This window comes from Ranitomeya imitator, chromosome 5 (assembly GCF_032444005.1).
Source record: "Ranitomeya imitator isolate aRanImi1 chromosome 5, aRanImi1.pri, whole genome shotgun sequence".
Classification (NCBI taxonomy): Eukaryota; Metazoa; Chordata; class Amphibia; order Anura; family Dendrobatidae; genus Ranitomeya; species Ranitomeya imitator.
The window spans coordinates 682,587,779-682,613,243 of NC_091286.1; the positions used below are offsets into that span (position 1 = coordinate 682,587,779).

General features: G+C 44.8%; 1 protein-coding gene across 2 annotated transcripts in view; it reads left to right on the forward strand.

Annotated features, from left to right (window-relative positions):
• XKR6 (XK related 6) overlaps positions 1–25,465 on the forward strand; it is a 330,521-nt gene that overhangs the window by 215,203 nt on the left and 89,853 nt on the right. The window lies entirely within an intron of this gene.

The window sequence follows — 25,465 nt, forward strand, 5'->3', positions numbered from 1 at the left end:
TAGATGTCACAGTCTGGATCTCAATGCAATATCTGTTTATGGATCTTATATTACATGTGGATATGTAGTACTTTGAGTGTACAGGGGTGAACAATTCATTCTTGTGCACTCAATGCACTAAGTGGAGATATAAATTGACAATACAAAATAAAATTACATTACAACAGTGACCATACATGTTAGATATCACAGTCTGGATCTCAAAGCATTATCTGTTTATGGATCTTATATTAAATGTGTATATTTAGTACTTTGAGTGAACAGGGGTGAACAGTTCATTCTTGTGCACTCAAAGTACTAAGCAAATATATAAATTGACAATACGTGATCAAATCTCATTACAACAGTGTCCATACACCTTAGATAGATGTCAACTGTCAGATGTCTATCATGGTACCCCCCTTTATGTGTATGAACTCTCAGCCGAGTATTCATGTGTTCTCTATGGGGTGAGCAGAGTAAGCTGCTTCTAGACTCATTTAGCAGCGTCTCATCTGCCGTGTTGTGAATTCTGCTTTTGGGCTCCCTCCGGTGGTTGTAGAGGGTAATGTAGTTGTGCCTGGACTGCAGGATTGGACAGGTGTATCTGCTAATTGCAAAACTGACTGGGGTATTTAGCTGTGCAGGACTCTTTAGTCCCTGCCAGTTGTCCATTGTTCCTTTGGAAGTGTTGGTCCTGCCTGGCCTCTCCTGCTTGCTGCCAATTCAGCAAAGTTAAGTGTTTGCTTCATTTTGTTTTAAACACACTGCTGTGTGTTTATTTTCTGTGCTATCTTGTTTCTATTTTGTTCCTGCTAGACTGTGCCTGATGTTTTTCTCAGTCTAGTTGGATTCGCTGGAGTCGCAGATATACTCTCCACATCTTTAGTTAGGTGGTGGAGTTTTTGTATTTTTCTGCTGTGGATTTTTGTAGTGTTTTATGCTGACCGCATAGTATCCTGTACTTTCCTTTCCTTTCTAGGTAGAAGTGGCCTCCTTTGCTTATCCCTGTTTTCAGTCTGCGTGTGTCTTTTCCTCTCCTACTCACAGTCATTATTTGTGGGGGGCTGTTTATCCTTTGGGGGTCTGCTCTGAGGCAAGAGAGTTTTCCTATTTCTATCTTTAGGGATATTTAGTTCTCCGGCGGTGTCGAGGTGTTTAGGTCTGGTTAGGCCCACCCCACGGCTACTTCTAGTTGCGGTGATAGGATCAGGGTTTGCGGTCAGTATAGTTACCACTGCTCCAGCGAAGGTCATTTCATGCTGCTCCAAGGCCACCTGATCATAACACTTCCGGTCTTGTGGCTACCAGCCGCGAGACATGTAACCGTGGGCCTCGAACATATTTTTTGAGCATGCCGAAGACACGGTTAGCACACAGAAGCAATTAGGTTCCCCGATTACAGGTATATCTGTGGACTGTTTTGACATCGAATTATGATAGATTTGGCAAGGAAATATGGCATTTCCATTTATGCCATGTGATGTCTCTTCCGGCTGCTGATTTGTAAAGACCATTTCTCTTAGGCGGAATCATGGCTTCCGTCATGGTAGAATCGAGATGCGTGACGGGATCATGCATACGGCCCGTCCAGGACACGACCTTCTGCTCCCATCCAGAGAAATCCACTTGCAATTATAATAATTCCTGTACAGCTGAAATACCCTGCTAATAATTCTCATGGAACGCGCGTCGCCGCTGCTTTCTGTAAATAGCATCGGTCTGTCCTTTTCCGCCAATGCTTCTTTTACCTCAAAGTCCTCGAATACAAAGACCTGGAAAGAAAAATAATAATTTATCCCATAGAAACCATAACTTAATGCAGTGATACTTAATGCAGATACATTTTAGCTGTCACATCTGTGTTGTGAATTCTGTTGTTGAACTCCCTCCTGTGGTCGTGAATGGTACTTCGGCGAGTTCTGTCCATGGACTCCCTCTGGTGGCTGTGAGTGAAGCTGCTGCTTCTGAGGTTCCTTACACAGGTGACGTGGTTTATCCTTTGATTGGCTGCTCTATTTAACTCCACTCAGATCGTTACTCCATGCCAGCTGTCAATGTTCCTGTGCTGGTTCAGTTCGTTCTTGGATCTTTCTGGAGACCTGTCTCTTCCTGCAAGAAGCTAAGTCCCCGTTTGTTATTTTCTGTTCGTGGTTTTCTAGTCCAGCTTGCTTTCATGATTTTGTCTTGCTAGCTGGAAGCTCTGGGATGCAGAGTGGCGCCTCCGCACCGTGAGTCGGTGCGGGGGTCTTTTTGCACACTCTGCATGGTCTTTTGTAGTTTTTGTGCTGACCGCAAAGATACCTTTCCTATCCTCTGTCTGTTTAGTTAGTCTGGCCTCCCTTTGCTAAAACCTGTTTCATTTCTGTGTTTGTGACTTTCATCTTAACTCACAGTTAATATTTGTGGGGGGCTGCCTTTTCCTTTGGGGAAATTTCTCTGAGGCAAGGTAGGCTTTATTTTCTATCTCTAGGGCTAGCTAGTTCTTAGGCTGTGCCGAGGCGTCTAGGCCTGTTAGGTACGCTCCACGGCTATTTCTAGTGTGTGTGATAGGATTAGGGATTGCGGTCAGCAAAGTTCCCACTTCCCAGAGCTTGTCCTGTGAGTTTAACCATCAGGTCATTTCTGGTGCTCCTAACCACCAGGTCATAACAGTACAGCTGGCCAAAAGTATTAATGCATCTCAATAGAGGGATAAGAGAAGCTCTGAGACCATTTTTTTTTCTTTGCACTGTGTTTTGTCTTTCTTTTCCCCTAGACCTTTGGGTGGTTCAGGACACAGGTGTAGAGATGGACATTCAAGGTCTGTCCTCTTGTGTGGATCATCTCACTGCAAGGGTACAAAACATTCAAGATTTTGTGGTTCAGAATCCTATGTTAGAGCCTAGAATTCCTATTCCTGATTTATTTTCTGGGAATATATCTAAGTTTCTGAATTTCAAAAATAATTGTAAACTGTTTCTAGCTTTGAAACCCCGCTCCTCTGGTGACCCCGTTCAACAAGTAAAAATCATTATTTCGTTGTTGCGTGGTGACCCTCAAGACTGGGCATTTTCCCTTGCGCCAGGAGATCCTGCATTGCGTGATGTTGATGCGTTTTTTCTGGCGCTTGGATTGCTTTATGATGAACCAAATTCAGTGGATCAGGCAGAGAAAATCTTGCTGGCTTTGTGTCAGGGTCAGGATGAAGCGGAGGTGTACTGTCAGAAGTTTAGAAAGTGGTCTGTGCTTACTCAGTGGAATGAGTGTGCCCTGGCGGCAATTTTCAGAAAGGGTCTTTCTGAAGCCCTTAAGGATGTCATGGTGGGATTTCCCACGCCTGCTGGTCTGAATGATTCTATGTCCTTGGCCATTCAGATCGATCGGCGCTTGCGTGAGCGCAAAGCTGTGCACCATCTGGCGGTATTCTCTGAGCATAGGCATGAGCCTATGCAGTGTGATAGGACTTTGACCAGAGCTGAACGGCAAGAACACAGACGTCGGAATGGGCTGTGTTTTTACTGTGGTGAATCCACTCATGCTATCTCCGATTGTCCTAAGCGCACTAAGCGGTTCGCTAGGTCTGCCACCATTGGTACTGTACAGTCTAAATTTCTTTTGTCCGTTACTCTGATTTGCTCTCTGTCATCCTATTCTGTTATGGCATTTGTGGATTCAGGCGCTGCCCTGAACTTGATGGACATGGAGTTTGCCAGGCGCTGTGGTTTTCTCTTGGAGCCCTTGCAGTATCCTATTCCATTGAGAGGAATTGATGCTACGCCTTTGGCCAAGAATAAGCCTCAGTACTGGACTCATTTGACCATGTGCATGGCTCCTGCACATCAGGAGGATATTCGCTTTTTGGTGTTGCATAATCTGCATGATGTGGTCGTTTTGGGGTTACCATGGCTACAGGTCCACAACCCAGTATTGGATTGGAAATCATGGTGATGTTCCATTGTTGTCAATTTCGTCTTCCACTCCTTCTGAAGTCCCTGAGTTTTTGTCGGATTACCGAGATGTATTTGATGAGCCCAAATCCGGTGCCCTACCTCCTCATAGGGATTGTGATTGTGCTATTGATTTGATTCCTGGTAGTAAGTTTCCTAAGGGTCGACTGTTCAATTTATCGGTGCCAGAACACGCCGCTATGCGGAGTTATATAAAGGAGTCCTTGGAGAAGGGTCATATTCGCCCGTCGTCTTCACCATTGGGAGCAGGGTTCTTTTTTGTGGCCAAGAAGGATGGCTCTTTGAGACCTTGTATTGATTACCGCCTTCTTAATAAAATCACAGTCAAATTTCAGTATCCTTTGCCGCTGCTGTCTGATTTGTTTGCTCGGATTAAGGGGGCTAGTTGGTTCACCAAGATAGATCTTCGAGGGGCGTATAATCTTGTGCGAATTAAACAGGGCGATGAATGGAAAACAGCATTTAATACGCCCGAGCGCCATTTTGAGTACCTGGTTATGCCATTCGGGCTTTCTAATGCTCCATCTGTGTTTCAGTCCTTTATGCATGACATCTTTCGAGAGTACCTGGATAGATTCATGATTGTATATTTGGATGACATTTTGGTCTTTTCGGATGATTGGGAGTCTCATGTGAAGCAGGTCAGAATGGTGTTCCAGGTCCTTCGTGCGAATTCCTTGTTTGTAAAGGGGTCAAAGTATCTCTTTGGAGTTCTGAAGGTTTCATTTTTGGGTTTCATTTTTTCCCCTTCTACTATCGAGATGGACCCTGTTAAAGTTCAGGCCATTTATGATTGGACTCAGCCGACATCTGTGAAGAGCCTGCAGAAGTTCCTGGGCTTTGCTAATTTTTACCGTCGCTTCATCGCTAATTTTTCTAGTATTGCTAAACCGTTGACTGATTTGACCAAGAAAGGTGCTGATGTGGTCAATTGGTCCTCTGCGGCTGTAGAGGTTTTTCAGGAGTTGAAGCGTCGTTTTTCTTCTGCCCCTGTGTTGTGCCAGCCAGATGTTTCGCTCCCGTTTCAGGTCGAGGTTGATGCTTCTGAGATTGGAGCAGGGGCTGTTTTGTCTCAAAGAAGTTCTGATGGCTCGGTGATGAAACCATGTGCCTTCTTTTCTAGAAAATTCTCGCCTGCTGAGCGCAATTATGATGTTGGCAATCGAGAGTTGTTGGCCATGAAGTGGGCATTCGAGGAGTGGCGACATTGGCTTGAAGGAGCTAAACATCGCGTGGTGGTCTTGACGGATCACAAGAATTTGACTTATCTCGAGTCTGCCAAACGGTTGAATCCTAGACAGGCTCGATGGTCGCTCTTTTTCTCCCGTTTTGATTTTGTGGTTTCATACCTTCCGGGATCTAAGAATGTGAAGGCTGATGCCCTGTCAAGGAGTTTTGTGCCTGACTCTCCGGGTGATCCGGAGCCGGCGGGTATTCTTAAAGAGGGGGTAATTTTGTCTGCCATCTCCCCTGATTTGCGGCGCGTGCTGCAGAAGTTTCAGGCTGATAGACATGACCGTTGTCCTACGGAGAAACTGTTTGTCCCTGATAGATGGACTGGTAGAGTTATCTCTGAGGTTCATTGTTCGGTGTTGGCTGGTCATCCTGGAATCTTTGGTACCAGAGATTTGGTGGCTAGATCCTTTTGGTGGCCTTCTTTGTCACGGGATGTGCGTTCTTTTGTGCAGTCCTGTGGGACTTGTGCTCGGGCTAAGCCCTGCTGTTCTCGTGCCAGTGGGTTGCTTTTGCCATTGCCGGTCCCGAAGAGGCCCTGGACGCATATTTCCATGGATTTTATTTCTGATCTCCCTGTTTCTCAAAGGATGTCGGTCATTTGGGTGGTTTGTGATCGCTTCTCTAATCTGAGGTTGCTTACACAGGTGACGTGGTTTATCCTTTGGTTGGCTGCTCTATTTAACTCCACTCAGATCGTTACTCCATGCCAGCTGTCAATGTTCCTGTGCTGGTTCAGTTCGTTCTTGGATCTTTCTGGAAACCTGTCTCTTCCTGCAAGAAGCTAAGTCCCCGTTTGTTATTTTCTGTTCGTGGTTTTCTAGTCCAGCTTGCTTTCATGATTTTGTCTTGCTAGCTGGAAGCTCTGGGATGCAGGGTGGCGCCTCCGCACTGTAAGTCGGTGCGGGGGTCTTTTTGCACACTCTGCGTGGTCTTTTGCAGTTTTTGTGCTGACGGCAAAGATACCTTTTCCATCCTCTGTCTATTTAGTTAGTCTGGCCTCCCTTTGCTAAAACCTGTTTCATTTCTGTGTTTGTGACTTTCATCTTAACTCACAGTTAATATTTGTGGGGGGCTGCCTTTTCCTTTGGGGAAATTTCTCTGAGGCAAGGTAGGCTTTATTTTCTATCTCTAGGGCTAGCTAGTTCTTAGGCTGTGCCGAGGCGTCTAGGCCTGTTAGGTACGCTCCACGGCTATTTCTAGTGTGTGTGATAGGATTAGGGATTGCGGTCAGCAAAGTTCCCACTTCCCAGAGCTTGTCCTGTGAGTTTAACCATCAGGTCATTCCTGGTGCTCCTAACCACCAGGTCATAACACATCTGTATCTTTACTAGCATAGCTGGGTACCTTTAATGTAGTGCAATGCATTATGGGATCTAAAAGTTGTGTTCTCTTCTCTGAATTGTCTAAGAGTTGGAAGTAGATGTGAATTTATGTGTCCTGACAGCAAGAAGCAAAGAGAATTCTGACTGCCACTCCTGATGTGACTGGGCATAACTCAAAATCAATGCAGAAAAAAAGACCCCGTGAATCGAAGTATTTGCACAGTGACTTTTTTTTTAGATTTTAAAGGAAGCCGTCATGTTTAACATCACATTATAGAGCAGAAAAAAATGAGCAGATTAATATATAATTTATTAGAAATTAGTCAGTAGAACTCGTATTGCAAACCATTTTGGGTTTAGGAGTCAAGTAGACAGTTCTAATCTGTGATTGGCTATCGGTCAGTGATAAGACCGCCCACTGGACTCCAAAGCCTAGAATGTGCAGGAATTAAAATGAATGGATCTCAAATTATGCTTTATCTTTCCCTAGAAAACAATGTAACAATCAACTCAGCTCATTCTGCTCTATAACATAAGTCATGTTCAACGTGAAGGGTTCTTTTTTTAAGAGTAAAATGGCAATAGCCAGAGGATTGGTCCCAATTGACTTCAACAAGCCATTTCTGATCCCAGCTGGGGTTCTGGGGTTGGGGGAGCTATCTTTTCAGTAAATCTTCCTTACTAACATATCTTGGGGATTTTATGTGCCTTTTTTTAAGCCGGTCGCCTTCACATGAGTCATCGAAGCTGTGAATAAAAATCAGTGCGGTAAAGAAAAATTGTAAAAAAAAATTCACATGTTTACTAAAGACTTAAAATAGACGTTCATCATCCTTCTCTGAATCATCCTTAGATTACACATTTTTGAGTCTTTTTAGCTTTATGGTCCCTGGAAATAAATTGTGGCACATGTTACGCGTCATAGATCCCATACACTGCGCTTAAAGGTGAAATCCATCCAACATGGATCCCCTAAAATGCTAGATAATGGAAGATTTTGCTGGTGGAGTCTAAGAGCTTGGACCTTGACTGACGCAAGATTCAAGACAATGGACGCTTTCTTCAACTGTGATGTGTAGTTTAAATGGAGGCCAATTGGGTAATTGTTCCAATTTCCTAGAGGGTGAAATTGACAACAGGACCCTCAAGCACCAGTCCATTTTTATCATTAATTCTTTCACTGTCAGGCTCTACCAAGAAATGTGAAGTTAACCCCATCATCTCCTCAGACCACAATAGATTTTCCAGTTAGCCCATTCAATTCCTTAGATTTAAAACTCTTTAAAATGGTGTAGGAAAACAGGATGGTAGACATGTGTTGGTATTGTAAGCTGTACCAGTAACACAAGGTTACTGAGAGGGTTTGATGTGATTGGATTTTGGGTCCAAGTTTTTTGAGTAACGAAAAAGAACCTGGCTGGAAAAAGTCAATCTTATGATCCAGTCAGGAGTTTGCAGGCCTAATAACAGCAGCTGGGTGAACTCAGCAGTGTGTATTGTGTTAAGACTGGAGAAAGGCAGAGCTTCTGGTGGTTAGCCTGTAAAGAAAGGTAGGGTGAAGCCAAACGGAAATGTTTGTTTGGTGAACGCATTTAATACAAGTGTGAGCTGCTGCTGAAAATATCGAAATTTTAAGTGCTGCTACATTTATGTTATTTCATTCTGTCTGAATAAAATAACTGTTTTATGTTATACATTGATACTGAAGGAAGTATTTTTAATTTTCGAGTTGTAAAATTTATGATGGACAATAAGTTTAATGGTTTGATATAAAACCCTGTACCACGTGTATCCAAGCTGCTACCTGAGAGCATGAATCCTTACAATGGTTAGTGCCTAGGGATCTATTTCCTATAAAGCAAGTCCTGGATGTGAATAAAAACATGTTCTCTGTTGATTCAATTCCTGTGTATTGTAAGTATGTCTTCCATGTTATGTGTAGCCACTAGACCTTTGTGTAACACCATAGATTATAAATAGGGGCTATAAGCAGGAAGTGACCACATGACCGGCAGAGATACTCCGTCATGAGAAGAAATAAAAATCAAGGCTGGAAGCATTGTGTAGGCTTTCCAAATAAAGGACCTGTAAAAAGACGGTGTAGAAGTGTTGCATCTGGTTTACTGTTCAAGAAACTGTGCCATTCCAAGTGTGAGAGTAACTATCAAGCTCTGTTCTTCTACTAGAGAATGTAAGTCTTACACCTGTGTATCACCTAAAGTGACAGCCAACATGAATTATCTACTGTTCCAGATTGTTTAACTTTTTAGATGTGTCAGGTATTCGCAACTGTGGTATCTAAGGATCTGACAGAGGGAGAAAGCTCCTTCTGTCAGCGCATTGCGCCCAGAGTGTTTATATGGCATCTGCTTTTTCTGTGCAACCAATTTCTTTTATCAATCCAGTTGAAAATAAAAAGTGAAGCTTTTGTTTGCAAATAGTGTTTTCACAGTTTCGATAATTTCATGTCTAAAGCTCATGTGCTGTGACAAGTGTAATGTGTTTGGTAGCCTGGCAGCTTTTAATAGGGCTTCCATGGACATGCTTAGAAGTAGCTACTCAGTCTACCGGATCCCAGTTCCCCTGGTTTTCACCCTTTAACCCCTGTACAGGGATCTGGACTTACACAGAGGTCCTTGGGTTGGTTCCACAGAGTAGCTCCTGGCCGGTGGAGCGGGCTGGCAGAGGATGGTTAGGAAAATGTATCTATACCTGGAGGTCTGGCACAGGAATAGAATCGTCAGGTGGAAGGATTGTCTAAACACGGGCTGAGGTCTGAAATAGAATCAAACAGACTTAAAAAGAGGTGAAAACAACAGGAGTAAACAAGAGCCAGTACAAAGTATAACTGACACCTTCCAGCGGTATGTTGAGAGTTTAAATAGGGTGTGGTGTTGTCCAGTTTGCCTGATTACTCCTGCTGGACAACACACACACCAATACTGTCAGAATAGGTTATACGACAGGTTCCAGTCAGAGAGGTGAAAAAAACAGGAGTGGACAAGAGCCAGTATAAAGTATAACTGGCACCTTCCAGCAGTATGCTGGGAATTTAAGTAGGGTGTGGCGTTGTCCAATTGGCCTGATTACTCCTGATGGACAACACACACTAATACTGTCAGACTAGGTGACATGACAGGTTCCAGTCAAAGAGGTGAAAAAAAACAGGAGTGAACAAGAGCCAGTATAAAGTATAACTGGCACCTTCCAGCAGTATGCTGGGAGTTTAAGTAGGGTGTGGTGTTGTCCAATTTGCCTGATTACTCCTGCTGGACAACACACACTAATACTGTCAGACTAGGTGACAGGACAGGTTCCAGTCAAAGAGGTGAAAAAAACAGGAGTGAACAAAAGCCAGTATAAAGTATAACCGGCACCTTCCAGCAGTATGCTGGGAGTTTAAGTAGGGTGTGGTGTTGTCCAATTTGCCTGATTACTCCTGCTGGACAACACACACTAATACTGTCAGCCTAGGTGACACGACAGGTTCCAGTCAAAGAGGTGAAAAAAACAGGAGTGAACAAGAGCCAGTATAAAGTATAACTGGCACCTTCCAGCAGTATGCTGGGAGTTTAAGTAGGGTGTGCTGTTGTCTAATTGGCCTGATTATTGCTGGTGGACAACACACATGAATACTGTCAGACTAGGTGGCACGACAGGTTCCAATCACACTAGTATTACTGTCTGGTCCTGACATTTCCACCATGACCCGCGTCGCCCACTCAATGATTACGGCAGCGCCTGGTGTTTGAAAAGGTCCAGATGGAGACGTGAAGTGAAATTAATGTGATCTAAGCTGCGGTACTTGAGAGAAGCCACTACAGAGAACCGCATGAGCTGGAGGTGTCGGTCCCCCACCGATCTAATATTGATCTCACATCCAAAGGATAGGTGATCAATAAAATAGTAACGTGCAACCACTGTAATAGTGCCGCATATTGAGAGCTCGTTATGAAATCCTTTTAATTTCCTGCTCCTCTTTAATAAACCGCACTGTAGCCCGAAGCAGTTATGGGTTACGAGCGGCAGAAAGCAATCGTTCCTTATATCAACTGCCAGGCAAGGAAGAAACCTGACCAGCTCCATTTTTTTTTCTAAGAACCTAAATCTTTGGCTGTGAAATTCTGCGTGACAAATGATCATTATATTGAGCGTCTATAACCGCCATTTAAGTGTTTGTGTCCTGAAACCACGTTATACGCTGAGACGTAAGAAATTCATGGCTGTAAGGATGGGGAAAAAAAATGACTCTAGGCAAGTGTATTAAAATAAGTGATCGCAATAAAAAAAAAAATACTTTGCTGACACAGGATGAGACTCAACATTAGCAAAGCCATTAAGCAATGCGAAGCTAGTGGTATGTAATAATTTGTGTATTACTAAAGAACAAACAAGCAAACCAGGAATTATTATTATTATACATTTTTATAGCGCCATTTATTCCATGGCGCTTTACATGTGAATACGGGGCAAATATAGACAAATACATTAAACATGAGCAGATAACAAGGCACACGAGTACATAAGGAGGGAGGACCCTGCCCGCGAGGGCTCACTGTCTGCAGGGGGTGGGTGAGGATACACTAGGAGAGGGAAGAGCTGGCTGCACGGCTGTTCAGTAGGTTGAGGATCACTGCAGGCTGTAGGCTTGTCGGAAGAGATGAGTCTTCAGGTTCTTTTTGAAGGTTTCTATGGTAGGCGAAAGTCTGATGTGTTGGGGTAGAGAGTTCCAGAGTATGGGGGAAGCACGGGAGAAGTCTTGGATGCGGTTATGGGAAGAAGAGATGAGAGGGGAGTAGAGAAGGAGGTCTTGAGAGGATCGGAGGTCGCGTGTAGGTAGGTACCGGGAGACCATGTCACAGATGTATGGAGGAGACAGGTTGTGGATGGCTTTGTATGTCAGTGTGAGGGTTTTGAACTGGAGTCTCTGGGCGATAGGAAGCCAGTGAAGGGCTTGACACAGGGGAGAGGCTGGGGAATAGCGGGGGGACAGGTGGATTAGTCGGGCAGCAGAGTGTAGGATGGATTGGAGTGGTGCCAGAGTGCTAGAGGGGAGTCCAGAGAGTAGGAGGTTGCAGTAGTCGAGGCGGGAGATGATAAGGGCATGCACTAGCGTTTTTGCAGTGTTGCGGTCAAGGAAAGCACGGATCCGGGAAATATTTTTGAGTTTGAGACGACAGGAGGAGGCAAGGGCTTGGATATGTGGCTTGAAAGAGAGGGCAGAGTCGAGGATCACCCCGAGGCACCGGGCGTGTGGGACTGGGGATAGTGAGCAGCCATTGACATTGATGGATAGGTCTGGTGGAGGGGTAGATACCTCCACCAGAATACCTAAGTGTAACTCCAAAATAAGCATCGTAGGCTTAATGATTTGGGATGGTAGGTGCAGAAAGATTTGCTATTCCATTTAACCAAAATACATAAAAATGGGGGTGGGGGGAGAGAGGGGAGATGCAGCTGCAGTTGATCAGCAAGGCTGTGAGAGGGGAGAGGGAGCAGCAGTAGAAAAAACAAACATCTGATCTCTTAGCTCTTACATCTATATATATAATTGTCTAAGGGTCACTTCTGTCTGTCTGTCTGTCCTTCTGTCACGGTTATTCGTTCGCTGATTGATCTCGGCAGCTGCCTGTCATGGCTGCCGCGACCAATCAGCGACAGGCACAGTCCGTCCCTCCCCTACTCCCCTGCACTCACTGCCCGGCGCCTGCTCCGTAATCCCCTCCACTCACCGCTCACACAGGGTTAATGGTAGCGGTAACGGCCCGCGGTGTAACGCGCTCCATTACCGCTGCTATTAACCCTGTGTGTCCCCAACAATTTACTATTGATGCTGCCTATGCAGCATCAATAGTAAAAATAGGTCATGTTAAAAATAATAAAAAAACAAAAAAACCTGCTATACTCACCCTCCGCCGCCTTTCCCGCTCCTCTGGACACTCCCGGGACCGCTCCATCGCAAGCGGCAGCTTCCATGTCAGGGCTGGTGTGCGACAAGGACCTGCCGTGATGTCACGGTCATGTGACCGCGACGTCATCATAGGTCCTGCTCACACCAGCCCTGGCACCGGAAGCTGCCACTTGCAATGGAGCAGTCCCAGGAACGTGGCAAGGAGCGGGAAAGGCGGCGGATGGTGAGCATAGCAGGACTTCAACGGGCCTTCGGAAGGTGAGTATATGTTTATTTATTTTTTAAGTCTCTATACTACGTGGCTCTGTGCTGGGCAATATACTACGTGGCTGGGCAATATACTACGTGGCTGGGCACTATACTACGTCGCTGGGCAATATACTACATGGCTGGGCAATATACTACGTCGCTGGGCAATATACTACGTGACTGGGCAATATACTACGTGGCTGGGCAATATACTACGTTGCTGGGCAATATACTACGTGACTGGGCAATATACTACGTGACTGGGCAATATACTATGTGTCTGGACAATATACTACGTGGCTGGGCAATATACTACGTGGCTGGGCAATATACTATGTGACTGGGCAATATACTACGTGGCTGGGCAATATACTACGTCGCTGGGCAATATACTACGTGACTGGGCAATATACTACGTGGCTGGGCAATATACTACGTTGCTGGGCAATATACTACGTGACTGGGCAATATACTACGTGACTGGGCAATATACTATGTGTCTGGACAATATACTACGTGGCTGGGCAATATACTACGTGGCTGGGCAATATACTATGTGACTGGGCAATATACTACGTGGCTGGGCACTATACTACGTCGCTGGGCAATATACTACGTGACTGGGCAATATACTATGTGGCTGGGCAATATACTACGTTGCTGGGCAATATACTACGTGACTGGGCAATATACTACGTAGCTGGGCAATATACTACGTGGCTGGGCAATATACTACGTGACTGGGCAATATACTACGTCGCTGGGCAATATACTACGTGACTGGGCAATATACTACGTGACTGGGCAATATACTACGTCGCTGGGCAATATACTATGTGACTGGGCAATATACTACGTGGCTGGGCAATATACTATGTGACTGGGCAATATACTACGTGACTGGGCAATATACTACGTTGCTGGGCAATATACTACGTGACTGGGCAATATACTACGTCGCTGGGCAATATACTACGTGACTGGGCAATATACTACGTGGCTGGGCAATATACTACGTTGCTGGGCAATATACTACGTGACTGGGCAATATACTACGTGACTGGGCAATATACTATGTGTCTGGACAATATACTACGTGGCTGGGCAATATACTACGTCGCTGGGCAATATACTACGTGACTGGGCAATATACTACGTGGCTGGGCAATATACTACGTTGCTGGGCAATATACTACGTGACTGGGCAATATACTACGTGACTGGGCAATATACTATGTGTCTGGACAATATACTACGTGGCTGGGCAATATACTACGTAGCTGGGCAATATACTACGTGGCTGGGCAATATACTACGTGACTGGGCAATATACTACGTCGCTGGGCAATATACTACGTGACTGGGCAATATACTACGTGACTGGGCAATATACTACGTCGCTGGGCAATATACTATGTGACTGGGCAATATACTACGTGACTGGGCAATATACTACGTCGCTGGGCAATATACTACGTGACTGGGCAATATACTACGTCGCTGGGCAATATACTACGTGGCTGGGAAATATACTACGTCGCTGGGCAATATACTACATGACTGGGCAATATACTACGTGGCTGGGCAATATACTACGTGGCTGGGCAATATACTACGTGGCTGGGCAATATACTACGTGACTGGGCAATATACTACGTGACTGGGCAATATACTACGTCGCTGGGCAATATACTATGTGACTGGGCAATATACTACGTGACTGGGCAATATACTACGTCGCTGGGCAATATACTACGTGACTGGGCAATATACTACGTCGCTGGGCAATATACTACGTGGACATGCATATTCTAGAATACCCGATGCGTTAGAATCGGGCCACCATCTAGTCACTGAAATAATAACCGATGTACTAAGCAGGGAAGAAGCCGAAAATGTTGAAATGTTCCTTATCAGTTCTCATGGTGTAGAAATATTATAAGGATTTGCATCTCTTCCGTCTTGGAAACACTGAGTTAAAGGGAACCTGTCACCCCGTTTTTTCAGATTGAGATATAAATACTGTTAAATAGGGCCTGCGCTGTGCGTTACAATAGTGTATGTAGTGTACCCTGATTCCCCACCTATGCTGCGCAATACATTACCAAAGTCGCCGTTTTCACCTGTCAATCAGGCTGGTCTGGTCAGGTGGGCGTGGTGACATCGCTCTTTTCTTCCCCAGCTTTCCGTTGGTGGCGTAGTGGTGTGCGCATGTCGCAGTGACGAATCTACTGCGCGCACGTGAAGAAGCAGCGCGCGATCTGCGCTATTACCCCCTGTCATCGGTGGGGGCGGCCATCTTCCTGGGGCCGCGCGTGCGCAGATGAAGTGCTCTGCTGCCCGTGGCTTCAGGAAAATGGCCGCGGGATGCCGCGCGTGCGCAGAAGAGATCGCGGCGGCCATTTTCCCAAAGCCGAGTTTGCATCTCGGCTTTGGGAAAATGGCCGCCGCGATCTCTTCTGCGCACGCGCGGCATCCCGCGACCATTTTCCTGAAGCCCCGTGCAGCAGAGCACTCCATTTAACAGTATTTATATCTCAATCTGAAAAAACGGGGTGACAGGTTCCCTTTAAGGTACCTTCACACTCAGCGACGCTGCAGCGATACCGACAACGATGTCGATCGCTGCAGCGTCGCTGTTTGGTCGCTGGAGAGCTGTCACACAGACAGCTCTCCAGCGACCAACGATCCCAAGGTCCCCGGGTAACCAGGGTAAACATTGGGTTACTAAGCGCAGGGCCGTGCTTATTAACCCGATGTTTACCCTGGTTACCAGCGTAAAAGTAAAAAAAACAAACACTACATACTTACCTACCGCTGTCTGTCCCCGGCGCTCAGCTTCTCTGCACTGACTGAGCACAGCGGCCGGAAAGCAGAGCGGTGACGTCACCGCTCTGCTTTCCGGCTGACCGACGCTCACAGCCAGTGCAGGAGGAGTGCAGAGAAGCAGAGCGCCGGGGACAGACAGCGGTAGGTAAGTATGTAGTGTTTGTTTTTTTTACTTTTACGCTGGTAACCAGGGTAAACATCGGGTTACTAAGCGCAGCCCTGCGCTTAGTAACCCGATGTTTACCCTGGTTACCAGTGAAGACATCGCTGGATCGGTGTCACACACGCCGATCTAGCGATGTCTGCAGGGAGTCCAGCGACGAAATAAAGTTCTGGACTTTCCTCAGCGACCAACGATCTCCCAGCAGGGGCCTGATCGTTGGTCGCTGTCACACAGAACGATTTCCTTAACAATATCGTTGCTACGTCACAAAAAGCAACGATATCGTTAACGATATCATTATGTGTGAAGGTACCTTAAGACGGGAAAGCTTCTCCTATCACAGGAACATATCCTTCATTACTGATGAATGAGACTTCCTTCTTTCGATTTGCTTGAGTATTGGGAAGACAAGCTCTTGGTCCTTTGACCGACTTAAATTAGAGATATTCTTCTACGGACAGAGGTATAAGGTCACTGACTCCAACCTATGATGTGCCATATACCATACCGGTCTCCTTGTGGCAGGGCAGGTTTTTGCCCCATCAGACACAAGGACCTCTGCACCCCCAAATATCTTTTCCAGTTATACCAAAAACATCCTACCTTTAGTAGAATATTCTTGGAAGAAACCAGATATTGTAGCTGGAAATTCCTTGGCCACCATTGGGCTCTGATAGAAGAAGACTCTGAAGACACAATTGAGTGTGGCTTTTGTTGGACGACTTATTAGGGTATGTGCACAGAGACTATTTTTTTAGGAATATTTTGAGGAAAAACTCGCCAAATCGTCTTAAGAAAACCTTAAAACTGCTCAAACATTGTCACGAGGGAGTCATGTTTCCCTGGAAGACCGGGAGTATGACGGTCACGTCGGGGAGTGAATCACAGGTCTTCATTCGTGATGGTGGGATTTGTGTCGCATATTAAATGGATTTAGTTTCCTCTGGTGCTGAAGAGGTTAATGACCCTTTCTAAGCTGGTCAGAAACATGCAGCTCCATTTCAGCTGCTTCTGATCTGGTCATTACCTCTTCCTATATAAACTGTCTAGACCTTCTTGTCCCTGCCAGTGAAAGATTCGTCTTCCTGTGCTGTGTGCTAAACCTAAGTGGTTGGAGTAGAGTTGTTGTAGTAGTGTTCTGTTGTTTGCTGTAGTATGTGTGTGTTTATCTCCTGGTCCCTGTTTCCATTTAGTTTCTTCCTCCCTGTCCCTATCCTCCTCACCATTCTTGGTTAGTGCCTGTTAACCACTTTGCTGCTCATAAGTTTGAGTGTATTTTTCCAGGTTTTGAAACCTTATGTCACTTTTTTAAGGATCTCCTGTTGGAATTAGCTCCTAATTAATCACTGGCTGCAAAAAAATCTTCAGGAAAAGTAAAAAAAAAAAAAACTTTTTTAAATCCATTTGAAACACTTGTCTTCTTCTTAAAAACAACTATAATAATAATAATAATAATTTTTATTTATATAGCGCCAACATATTCCGCAGCGCTTTACAAATTATAGAGGGGACTTGTACATACAATAGACATTACAGCATAACAGAAATACAGTTCAAAACAGATACCAAGAGGAGTGAGGGCCCTGCTCGTAAGCTTACAAACTATGAGGAAAAGGGGAGACACGAGAGGTGGATGGTAACAATTGCTATAGTTATTCGGACCAGCCATAGTGTAAGGCTTGGGTGTTCATGTAAAGCTGCATGAACCAGTTAATTAATTTTTTTTTTTTTTTTTTTTTTAATATAGGCCACACAGGGATCGTTAGGTTAATGCATTGAGGCGGTAGGCCAGTCTGAACAAATGAGTTTTTAGGGCACGCTTAAAACTGTGGGGATTGGGGATTAATCGTATTATCCTAGGTAGTGCATTCCAAAGAATCGGCGCAGCACGTGTAAAGTCTTGGAGACGGGAGTGGGAGGTTCTGATTATTGAGGATGCTAACCTGAGGTCATCAGCGGAGCGGAGGGCACGGGTAGGGTGGTAGACTGAGACCAGAGAGGAGATGTAGGGTGGTGCTGAGCCATGGAGTGCTTTGTGGATGAGGGTAGTAGTTTTGTACTGGATTCTTGAGTGGATGGGTAACCAGTGTAATGACTGGCACAAGGTAGAGGCATCGGTGTAACGGTTGGTGAGGAATATGATCCTGGCAGCAGCATTCAGGACAGATTGGAGCGGGGAGAGTTTGGTAAGAGGGAGGCCGATTAGTAGAGAGTTACAATAGTCCAGACGAGAATGAATAAGTGAAACAGTAAGAGTTTTTGCAGAGTCGAAAGTAAGAAAAAGGCGAATTCTAGAAATGTTTTTGAGATGCAGGTAAGAAGAGCGAGCCAGTGATCGGATGTAGGGGGTGAATGAAAGGTCAGAATCAAGGATGACCCCAAGGCAGCGGGCATGTTGCTTTGGAGTAATGGTGGAACCGCACACGGAGATGGCAATGTCAGGCAAAGGTAGGTTAGTAGAGGGAGAAAACACGAGGAGTTCAGTTTTTGACAGGTTTAGTTTCAGATAGAGGGAGGACATGATGCTAGAGACAGCGGTAAGACAATCACTGGTGTTTTCTAATAAGGCAGGCGTGAGATCAGGAGAAGAAGTGTATAGTTGGGTGTCGTCAGCATAGAGATGGTACTGGAAACCAAATCTACTGATTGTTTGTCCAATTGGGGCAGTATACAAAGAGAAGAGGAGGGGGCCTAGGACTGATCCTTGAGGAACCCCAACAGTAAGGGGAAGGTGAGAGGAGGAGGAACCAGCGAAACATACAGTGAAGGAACTGTCTGCACATCAGCCTTACTGATTTCTGGGGCGCTGAACTGTTCAAAACTGTTCAAAACTGTTCAAAGCCTGGGTCGACCCTGCGAGATCCCGGGCACTAGAGATCATTACGCTCCCGCGTTAACCACGGCATAATCTCTTTTGATTTGAGTGAAAGCCGGTGTCACATCCCCTTAGCGTCCCGCGTCCAATCTGCGAGTTTACGCCGTCTGAAGGCTGGAGATCAAGATTTTATCCCCGGGGCGGAATAAAACATTTAATATGCGCATTCATGACATTCTTCATAGAAACACAAAACAATTATCTCCAGACCTTCATCTTTATAAGGAGGCAATATGACTGGTGAAATATTGCTTATCCCCCAGAAAGCACCGTGGGGCGGTATCACCCGCAGGATTTTATGAGTCCCCTAATAATATTATAACGATGGCATGCAAATAACATAGGTTTTACATACAATCTTTACATAAATCAATAGCAGAAGTGAATATAAGAAACATTCTAATGTATCTTATCCGAGATTTCAGCTTCTTTCTCCACTTATGAGCCTCTTCATCGGCCCCTGAACTCATCATTCACTCTGATAAACAGCTAAGATCAGACTGTAAAATCACTCAAGTATCAGGTTACAGCCGCCTATTGAAGTCTATGAATGGGATAGAGGGATGAGGAGGGAGAAAACTGATAGGGAGACAGAGGGTGCAGCTGCTCTCTAGTAAGTGTTTTATCTCACTCAGATGGATTCACACTGATTTTACACTGCTCAATACTGTTGTAAAATGCCCTCCATGCTTTTTCTTTATATAAAGTTTTTTTTAATCTCTCCATGTGCTTGATTAACAGCTACACTGCTCAGATGTGCTGCGGAATTTCATCCATGTTGTTGCTTTCTAATGGGTTTTATCCCCGTGCTGGATTTAAAGCTATGTTGCTCAGTACTTCTGTAGTATTTCATCTATGCTGCTGCTTTAAAATAAGTGTTTCAACTCCCCCAGTAATGGATTCACCACTACACTGCTCATTACTTATATAGAATGTCCCCTATGCTATTGCTTTCTAATAAGTGGCTTAAGTGTTTTATCCCTCAGTGTTGGCTTCACAGCTACACTTGCTCCAGCATTGCTATATCATTTCATCCATGCTGTTATTGAGTATTTTATTCTACCCACCATGCCGGATTCACAGCTATGCTGCTCAGTACTTCTGGACAATTTAATCTATGCTGCTTTGTAATAAGTGTTTTATCTTCCCCAGTGATGGATTCACAACTACACTGCTCATTACTGATGTGGAATGTCCTTCGTGCTGTTGCTTTCTAATTAGTGTTTTGTTTAAGTGTTTTATTCCGACCCAGATGCTGAATGTGCAGCTACACTGCTCAATAGTGCTGTATAATATCCTTACAGGAGAGCAGGAGTCCCTCATGTCTGTGTGTGCTATGTATGTGAGACATCATAGTAGCTCAGAGATAAATGACCCCTCCAGAACCATGGTTCCTTTTCTGCAAGCTTAGAATAAGGGACCCACCATAATCCACCATGCTGAATGCTGAAAATGACAACCCATCTCTCCAATCTGATACCCAGCTGTGATCACTCCTCTGTGTAGTATTGATAGTGAGGGGTCACAAAAGGAAGGGTCAGGTTGGTCCCCATTACTGTGCCTGGAAAGAAGCGTAGTGTTTGGTGCCCCCTCTGCACCCTGACCTTTGACCCTTGGTACTGGACATATATTGACCAGGATTTAGCCCCCCTTTCTCAAGGGCCACTACAGCTCCTATCATTCGTGCTGTCAGGCCACGCTAGGAGTTGTAGTTGTGCGCAGACTGCTGATTACTATGATTGAGAATACGTCTTCTCACCCTTAAATCCATAACCAGATATTTCACTAAATCCACGTTTCATCCCCGAGAAGAAAGCGCTTGCACAGCAGCGCTGCCTATTACAGGTCCAGCATCCCAGCGCAGGCACTGGGGTATAAACAATCTTCTCCTCCTCTCCTGTTACCGGCGGACCTGTGAAATGTATGCACGCGTTATAAATAAATGATATGTACAAAGCTGCTCTTGGTAAAATGCTGTTTAACACTCAGAAGGAGGGAGCGAGGCAGAACGTGGCCGCACCTCGGCTGGAGGAGGCAGCTGACGGAAACGCGTGGCCATGATTAAGATGGATGGATCGGTAAGAGGCTTCCAATGTGAGCGGAATAGAAAGTGCTGCCGGCCGGGAGCGGGGGGGAGATCCAGGGAACTGCATCATGGGAGAAAAGCCATCATACAAGATGAGACAGCCCGGGGTGACTTATACATGGCTGCCGACACGTGCACCGTCCTAGGTTATACCGTGTACACTCATAGATCATACCGTGTACAGTCCTAGGTTATACCATGTACAGTCATAGATCATAGCGTGTACAGTCATAAATCATACCATGTACAGTCATAGATCATACCGTGTACAGTCCTAGATTATACCGTGTACAGTCATAGGTTATACCGTGTACAGTCATAAATCATACCGTGTACAGTCCTAGGTTTTACCGTGTACAGTCATAAATCATACCGTGTACAGTCCTAGGTTTTACCGTGTACAGTCCTAGATTATACCGTGTACAGTCCTAGATTATACCGTGAACAGTCCTAGGTTATACCGTGTACAGTCATAAATTATACCGTGTACAGTCCTAGGTTATACCGTGTACAGTCATAGATCATACCGTGTACAGTCCTAGATTATACCGTGTACAGTCCTAGGTTATATCGTGTACACAGTCATAAATCATACCGTGAACAGTCCTAGGTTATACCGTGTACAGTCATAGATCATACCGTGTACAGTCCTAGATTATACTGTGTACAGTCATAAATCATACCGTGAACAGTCCTAGGTTATACCGTGTACAGTCATAGATCATACCGTGTACAGTCCTAGATTATACCGTGTACAGTCATAAATCATACCGTGTACAGTCATAGGTTATACCGTGTACAGTCATAGGTTATACCGTGTACAGTCCCAGGTTATGCCGTATACAGTCCTAGGTTATACCGTGTACAGTCATAGATCATATCGTGTACAGTCCTAGATTATACCGTGTACAGTCATAGATCATACCGTGTACAGTCCTAGATTATACCGTGTACAGTCATAGATCATACCGTGTACAGTCCTAGATTATACCGTGTACAGTCATAAATCATACCGTGTACAGTCATAGGTTATACCGTGTACAGTCATAGGTTATACCGTGTACAGTCCCAGGTTATGCCGTATACAGTCCTAGGTTATACCGTGTACAGTCATAGATCATATCGTGTACAGTCCTAGATTATACCGTGTACAGTCATAGATCATACCGTGTACAGTCCTAGATTATACCGTGTACAGTCATAGATCATACCGTGTATAGTGCTAGCCTAGGTTATACCATGCACAGTCCCAGGTTATGCCGTATACAGTCCTAGATTATACCATGTACAGTCATAGATCATACCGTGTACAGTCCTAGGTTATACCGTGTACAGTCATAAATCATACCGTGTACAGTCCTAGGTTTTACCGTGTACAGTCCTAGATTATACCGTGTACAGTCCTAGATTATACCGTGAACAGTCCTAGGTTATACCGTGTACAATCATAAATTATACCGTGTACAGTCCTAGGTTATACCGTGTACAGTCATAGATCATACCGTGTACAGTCCTAGATTATACCGTGTACAGTCCTAGGTTATATCGTGTACACAGTCATAAATCATACCGTGTACAGTCATAGGTTATACCGTGTATAGTGCTAGCCTAGGTTATACCATGCACGGTCCCAGGTTATGCCGTATACAGTCCTAGGTTATACCGTGTACAGTCATAGATCATACCGTGTACAGTCCTAGGTTATATCGTGTACAGTCAAAGATCATACCGTTTACAGTCCTAGGTTATGCCGTGTAGAGTCATAGATCATACCATGTACAGTCATAGGTTATACCGCGTATAGTGCTAGCCTAGGTTATACCATGCACAGTCCCAGATTATGCCGTATACAATCCTAGGTTATACCGTGTACAGTCATAGATCATACCATGTACAGTCCTAGGTTATACCGTGTACAGTCATAGATCATACCGTGTACAGTCCTAGGTTATATTGTGTACAGTCAAAGATCATACCGTTTACAGTCCTAGGTTATGCCGTGTAGAGTCATAGATCATACCATGTACAGTCATAGGTTATACCGCGTATAGTGCTAGCCTAGGTTATACCATGCACAGTCCCAGATTATGCCGTATACAATCCTAGGTTATACCGTGTACAGTCATAGATCATACCATGTACAGTCCTAGGTTATACCGTGTACAGTCATAAATCATACCGTGTACAGTCATAGGTTATATCGTGTATAGTGCTAGCCTAGGTTATACCATGCACAGTTCCAGGTTATGCCGTATACAGTCCTAGGTTATACCATGTACAGCCATAGATCATACCGTGTACTGTCCTAGGTTATACCATGTATAGTGCTAGCCTAGGTTGTATCATGTGCAGTCCTAGGTTATACCGTGTACAGTCCTAGATCATACCGTGTACAGTCATAGGTTATACCATGTACAGTCATAGATCATACCGTGTACAGTCCTAGATCATACCGTGTACAGTCATAAGTTATACCATGTACAGTCATAGATCATACCGTCACCGTGCATAGTCATAGGTTATACCATGTATAGTCCTTGGTTACATGTGTACAGTCATAGGTTATACCGTGTATAGTGCTAGCCTAGGTTATACCATGTACAGTCCCAGGTTATGCCGTATACAGTCCTAGTTTATACCGTGTACAGTCCTAGGTTATACCGTGTACAGTCATAGATCATACCGTGTACAGTCATAAATCATACCGTGAACAGTCCTAGGTTATACCGTGTACAGTCATAAATCATACCGTGTACAGTCATAGGTTATACCGTGTATAGTGCTAGCCTAGGTCATACCATGCACAGTCCCAGGTTATGCCATATACAGTCCTAGGTTATACCGTGTACAGTCATAGATCATACCGTGTACAGTCCTAGATTATACCGTGTACAGTCCTAGGTTATATCGTGTACACAGTCATAAATCATACTGTGTACAGTCATAGGTTATACCGTGTATAGTGCTAGCCTAGGTTATACCATGCACGGTCCCAGGTTATGCCGTATACAGTCCTAAGTTATACCGCGTACAGTCATAGATCATACCGTGTACAGTCCTAGGTTATATCGTGTACAGTCAAAGATCATACCGTGTACAGTCCTAGGTTATGCCGTGTACAGTCATAGATCATACCGTGTACAGTCATAGGTTATACCGCGTATAGTGCTAGCCTAGGTTATACCATGCACAGTCCCAGGTTATGCTGTATACAGTCCTAGGTTATACCGTGTACAGTCATAGATCATACCGTGTACAGTCCTAGGTTATATTGTGTACAGTCAAAGATCATACCGTGTACAGTCATAGGTTATAATGTGTATAGTGCTAGCCTAGGTTATACCATGCACAGTCCCAGGTTATGCCGTATACAGTCCTAGGTTATACCATGTACAGTCATAGATCATACCGTGTACAGTCCTAGATCATACCGTGTACAGTCATAGGTTATACCATGTACAGTCATAGATCATACCGTGTACAGTCATAGGTTATACCATGTATAGTCCTAGGTTACATGTGTACAGTCATAGGTTATACCGTGTATAGTGCGAGCCTAGGTTATACCATGCACAGTAACCAGGTTATGCCATATATAGTCCTAGGTTATACTGAGTACAGTTCTAGGTTATACTGTGTGCAGTCCTAGGTTATACCTTGTACAGTCCCAGGTTATACCGTATGCAGTCCTAGGTTATACCGTGTACAGTTTTAGGTCATACTGTGTGCAGGCCTAGGTTATACCTTGTACAGTCCTAGGTTATACCGTGTACAGTCATAGATCATACCGTGTACAGTCCTAGGTTATACCGTGTATAGTGCTAGCCTAGGATATATCATGTGCAGTTCTAGGTTATACCGTGTACAATCATAGGTTATACCATGTGCAGTCATAAATCATACCGTGTACAGTCATAGGTTATACCATGTATAGTCCTAGGTTATACGTGTACAGTCATAGGTTATACCATGTATAGTGCAAGCCTAGGTTATACCATGCACAGTCCCAGGTTATGCCTGCATACAGTCCTAGGTTATACCGTGTACAGTCCTAGGTTATACCGTGTACAGTTCTAGGTTATACCGTGTGCAGTCCTAGGTTATAACGTGTGCAGTCCTAGGTTATGTCTGCATACAGTCCTAGGTTATACGTGTACAGTCATAGGTTATACCATGTACAGTATAGTGCAAGCCTAGATTATACCATGCACAGTCCCAGGTTATGCCTGCATACAGTCCTAGGTTATACCGTGTACAGTCCTAGGTTATACCGTGTGCAGTCCTAGGTTATAACGTGTGCAGTCCTAGGTTGTAACGTGTACAGTCCTAGGTTATGCCATGTGCAGTCCTAGATTATAACGTGTACAGTCCTAGGTTATACCATGTGCAGTCCTAAGTTATATTGTGTACAGTCCTATGTTATACCATGTGCAGTCCTAGGTTATAACGTGTATGGTCCTAGTGTGAATAATCTCACAGGGGAAGGGGGGAAGGACCTTGGGGAAGGGGAGAGAAGGACCCAGCAGGGATCGGCGCTCTGACGCCACCACTTTCCTAAGGTCAGTCAGGGAACTGCACCGAGGGCAAATAGTCGCCGGAAAGGCTTCCCTTATATGTACGAGTTACTGAGGAGCTCCCAGTGAGGGGGGATATATATCACCAGTCCAGGCTGGGGATATATCTAATATATAATTGCCTAGAATACTACTTCCTGCAATTTGTGCCAACTTCCGTGGCTTTGTCCGGAGCTAATGTCCGGAGCTAATGTCCAGAGATAAGTGACGTCAACAGTGTCCAGTGTCTGATTGGTTGCCACCTGCTGCGAGCAACCAATCAGAAACGTGCCGTACTGTGACACACTCCGC